Genomic DNA, 6,000 nt, shown 5'->3' with positions numbered 1-6,000 from the left:
AACAGCCTCATATTGCCCCTATGTTTTCAAATGGTAACTTTTAATGTTGAATTAATGAATAACATATTTAAAGCAATTTTCAATTAACAATTATGATTATGACAATAAAATGTTTCCATTTCAAGTTGTAATTTTGAATTTTGAATGTTCTTACACAATGGCAGTGTGTCATCATTTTTCAAAAATATATGCATCTGTATATTTTTCTCGGAACCTTTAATAACAAGATAAATAAAATTGTCATCCTTCTTCAATTGTCTTCTTATTTTGTCTTCTTGTTTCAATTCATCTTCCATCTTCTTCTTTTATTTTATTTTTGTCCTAATTTAAAGGTATAATTTTCTACTTCTTTACGTCCACGTTTTGTTCTTGCCTTTTTTAATTTTAACCTGAGCGAAATGTATATATCTTCTCCTTCTTTCATCTTTTTCTTTATCTGAACCAAATGTATCTTATTCTTATTTATTTGACATGATCTAGAGGTTTCTTATTCTTCTATCATTTTTTACCTGAGTTAGAGGTGATGATGATACTTTGTACATTTGAGTTTAATTATATACCTATTTTGGGTGTGGATACCTTTGGTTTATACATCTCATGAGGAGGTTGAATTTTTAGTGGAGTTGAGTATAGAGTTTAGATGACTATTTGGAGTGTGTTAGGTGATGTTCTTTAGATACTTGATGAAATGTTGTTACGAATTTTTTGTCGATTTGTATACATTATAGGAAGGTTGGGAAAAAACAATAATGGTTTAAGGTTGGAGATTGGAGATTGGGTGAGTTTGTATACGGGGATGTTACACAAGTAAAGGCTTCATAATGAAATTAATATAGTTATGCTTGTTTTCTGGTGTATTGTTGCATTGTACAACTATTTTAAAAGATTGTGATTAATACCTTAGGAATAGGTTTGTATTTGTGTTAACTTTATTACCTTTTTATTATCTTAAATTTTAGAGGTTTACTTGTTCATTTATCTCTATCTATATAGTAGGTAAATTGTAGGTATATATTTGGTGTCAATGTGCTAATGAGTTGTGTATTTGGAATTAAATGTAGGTGCGTCATAAAATATTAGGGAAAACAAAATTTTTAAATTCAAAACTAAAAGTAATAAATGCTTTAATTTATGGATTCTTAATTAATTGATTTCCATTATTTACCATAAGGGATAAAATAGACATAAAAAATTAAGAAATGGGCCTAAATCGAAAACCAAAAATCCTTGGGTAAAATCTAGTAGACATTCAATTGTTTGGTAAATCTAAAAATTCCTAAACAAAACTATGAGAAAATTCTTAGTGTATATATATATATACAAAAATAATAAGACAATGTATCTCTAAACTAATCAGAAACTGATGCTCACTACGGAGCAAAAAACAAAAAATAGTGTATGTATATACATAAATAAGAAGAAAATGTATATCTCTAAACTCATTAGTGACTGATCATGCCCACCGTGAAGCCTAACACTTCATCTCACAAAAAATCTACCTCTTCTCCACATTTTTCTTTGAAAATTAAAAAATTCCCTTCCAATCAATCACAAGAGCTAACACACAAGCTTTGATATTTTTCCCTCCTCTTGACTGCTGGAGTTTTATGGTTGAAGATTTATGTGGCAGTTGAACCCTAGCCTACGTACTAGTCCCGAGATGATATATATGTAATATGTATATATATAGTGGATTATCAACTTTATATGTTAAAATTCTAAAATTTAATATGATATATTTCTTTCTCGATTATTTATGTGACAAGAAAAATTAAAAGGAGTTATTTGTGTGAGTTATATTAGCCGTTGAGATTAAAAAAAGAAAATGAAAGCATCGCTGAGCAGTGTCTGCTAGTTAAAAAGTTTCCTAAAGTAGACCCAAAACATACTTCGTTACCATATATAGCTGAGATTTCTTTAGTGCACAAAGCCTAATATTGGGTTGATTAGCAATCTATTAAATTAAAAAAAAAATTAGGAGTCTATACAAATCTATCAAATTCTACAAAAAAAAATGTCTAACAAACTTTAATAAATTTTGTATTGAATTATGCTAAATTTAATGTGGATTCTAGAAAATCATTAAAAATTCACGAACTCTACAAAAGTTAATGACTTAAAAATAACTCTTTAATAGTAAATAAAATTTCATATCAATAGTGCTCGAAATTAACACCTTATTGTATCCCAACTGTACATTAGTTGGGATCAATAAGAAATTTAAGGGGATGACACCGCCTTAGATTTAATTCAATAAAGAAGTTTGTAAAAGACACCTTCATTTCCTTACTCCCAATACTCGAAAATTCTTCTTTTACAGTTTTACCCTTAAGAAAAAACAAAAAAGAAGAAAGAAAGAATAAAAAGAAAAATAAAAACTCTAGCCCCACCCACCAAGCCACCCTCTCCCTCTCCACTCCACTGGCCGGCCACCTCCCATCATCTTTCTCTCTCTTCTCAATATGATAGTACTATTTGCCCTCCTTTTTTGTTTGGCCAACACTATTTGCCCTCCTTCTAAAACACAAGAATTTTCACTCCTCTGCAAGCTTCTTATACTTTTTCTTAGAAATATGGATAGTGAGTTAAAAACTTAAAATATGATATGTTTATAGTTTTCTTCCAATATAAAAAGAAAAAAAAAATTCAGAAAAGAAAATCTTATTTTTCATTTTTTTTAGGGTCAATGCCAAATTGCCAATTTGCCAAATGGCCGACATAACCGGGTGGCAAGATTACAACATTCTCCATAGTCAATGTCAAGGTCAAATCCCCTGTATGCTTTCTTTGTCTCTTTATAATTTATTTTCTTTTTTTGGTCTAATGTCTCTTTCTTTATTTATTTCCTAAACTTTTGCCTCTATCAAAATAATAATAATAAGAAACTCTCTCTCTTGTTTTTTTTTCTCTAAACTTATTCTCTTTCTTTGTCTGTGTCATCTACAGTACTAATTGAGGCCACTATATACTTTTGGTTGTTGAGCCTCCCTACCAATAATATTATCTTGCAAGTTGAGTTGGGGTAGTATTATAGTTCCAAACATGTGCTTAGAACTTTAGAAGTGAGACCACAGCATTTGAATTTCAATACCCAAATTCCAGTTCTTCTCTGACTGATTCCTGTACTCCATCTTGAAATTAATTGAATATGGGCGTGAAAAACTTCATTCATGAATGAGAACTAGCGTGGACAATTTTTACAGGTTCTATTCAATGGACTGATCAATACCAACCATGTAAATATATTTTGTACTATATTGTCTATAATTTAAATAATTAATTTGGTCAAGGTCTGTGGTTGAGTCTTCTTCAACTTGTACTTCAAAATGGATTAGGTACTTGACTTTTTGTGCCTATATTTTCATCAAGTTTGTGATCTCATTTCATGACACACCCCACCGCCCAATTAATGTAATAACAGTGTTAAATCCTAACATTAACCACTCTTTGATATAAAATTAGGAGAGCAGTTTTACTCACCTCTTTTAACTCAGGTGTATGCTCACCTCCCATCTAAAATGCTGCCATGTGTTTAAAAAATTAACCATGAGTTAATATATTGTATTTAATTATTTGTGATATTATAATGATGAGAGAGAAAAATAATTTGACAAATTTTTTTTACTTTTATCCTTATCTTTTATAACTCAACTTTTTTCACTTTTTTATTATCTATTAATTTTTATTTTCTCTTTTATTTAATTATTTCTAATAATTTTTGCTTCTTTTGTTTTTTTGCTCTTCTACAGTACGCCTTTAGTATCTAAAAAACCACATGCATTTAATAAATTTTTTTTTTTTTTTTTGCTCTTTTCTAATAAGCCTCCAGTACCCAAAAAACCACATCCAATTTTTTTTGGGTCAATTTCTCATGTATACACCTTTTATCTATTTTTTTAATTAATTAAAAAAAATAATCCAACAACACCTTTTTTCTTTTCGCCTAAGAATTCTTCTTTCTTGTCTCATACATGACCTTTTCAGATCAAACAAATTCTTAGGTCAATCTAAGGTGTTGCAGCATTTGAAGAGAGAAGAATAGTTGCAACGACATAATTTTTTTTTTTTTAACTCATGTAACTTTTTTATTGGATTTTCTATGTATGTAAATGAGTTGTTTTAGATTTTTGTTTGGCCAACATTTTAGATTAAACTTTGCAAATCAGCTTTTTGTTCGAATTGCAAATGTGTTGTTAGAATATTTTATTTTTTAATTAATTAAAAAAATAGATAAATGTGTATACAAGAGAAGACCCAAAAAAATGGATGTGATTTTTTGAGTACTAGAGACGTACTGGGGAAGAGCAAAAAACAAAAAAAGTAAAAATTATTAGAAATAATTAAATAAAATAGAAAAGAGAAATTAATAGGTGATAAAAAAAAGTTGAGTAATAAAAGATAAGGATAAAATAATAAAAGAGTTGTCAAATTATTTTTCTCTCTCACCATTATAACATCATAAATAATTAAATACAATAAATTAACTCATGGTTAGTTTTTTAAACACGTGGCAATATTTTAGATGGGAGGTGAACATACACCTGAGTTAAAGGAGGTGAGCAAAACTGCTCTCATAAAATTAGTCATGATGCAACAATTTGATACTTGATAAGATACCAATTAGTAGCCAAACAGATATTTGTTTCTCTTTTTGTATTGAAAGATATTCTGAATTCGAATCTACTTTTCTAAGTAAAAAACAAAAAAAAGAAATAAACTTCAACTGACAACTAGCTATCATTTCCATAAGTGGAACCATGAATGATATTTGTTTAATATATATGATAAATAGATTATATAGACGATAGATGTGGAATATGGTAGTGGTTCCATAGAAAAAATGAGCATATTTAAAAGGCTTATTCACACTATTGTCTATTGTGAGATACACTTTTTTTCACTTTGTTCTCTGAAACTTAAATCCTCTCAGTTTGCCACCTGAATTTTACACAGTTGTTGCAAAAGACCATATGCCGTCAACTCTGTCAATTTTTCCGTTAAAATAGCTGACGTGGCACCTATATGGCATGAGTGAGACCCTTTTTTAGTTATGTAAAATTCATGTGAACAAAAAAAAAAATAAAAAACAATTTTTAAACTAAAAAATAATAAGATCTATGTCAATTTTTTATAATTTTTTTTGTCCACATGGATCTTACATAACTAGAAAAGGGTCTCACTCATGCCATATAGGTGCCATGTCAGCTATTTTAACGGAAAAATTGACAGAGTTGACGGCATAGAGTCTTTTGCAACAACTGTGTGAAGTTTAGGTGGCAAACTGAGAGGATTTAAGTTTTAGGGAGCAAAGTATAAAAAAGTGTATCTCACAAAGAACAATGGTGTGAATAAGCCTATTTAAAATAGACAATGTGTGAACATTGGAATTAGTCAATAGAACTATAAATGCTATAATGTATCTAGACTTAATTCATGCTTTTGTCCTCATTAATTCATTAGAGCACTAAATTAGGAAAAAATAAAAGAAATATAAACTCACCCACTTGCTGATATGCCAGAGAGACTTGTCCTCATTCCCTCCTTTACATGCCATGGCTGTCACGGCTTCTTTCTATCTTTAATTTTAAACACTAGTATAGAGTACGTGATCGGATTACGGTTACGTAAACTAGAATTGAATTATTCAATTTTTTCAATGACAATTATATGTGATAACTGATTAACACTAACAATATATTTCTAAAGTATTATTAAATAAATAAGGGTTTTTTTTTAGTTCAAAACAGAAAAGTTCGTAATCGAACGGTTCACTTGCAAAAACACGATGAAGGTCGGTCCACTTTAATAAGCTGATTCAGCATTGCTCATCGAGCGCTCGACACTGTTCATTGAGGGCTCAATAATTGCTACTTATAACAATGACCATAGAAATAATACTTATAAATTTACCTAATGTATTTTCTTACATAAAAATGTAAAAAATTAATAAAACTAACATAAAACATAAAATTCAAGCTTATTGAGTCACATCCATTAACG

The sequence above is a fragment of the Dryas octopetala genome, chromosome 4, assembly GCF_963921425.1.
Source record: "Dryas octopetala chromosome 4, drDryOcto1.1, whole genome shotgun sequence".
NCBI lineage: Eukaryota > Viridiplantae > Streptophyta > Magnoliopsida > Rosales > Rosaceae > Dryas > Dryas octopetala.
The sequence above is the reverse complement of the archived record's forward strand: the minus strand, read 5'-3'. Positions refer to the sequence as shown.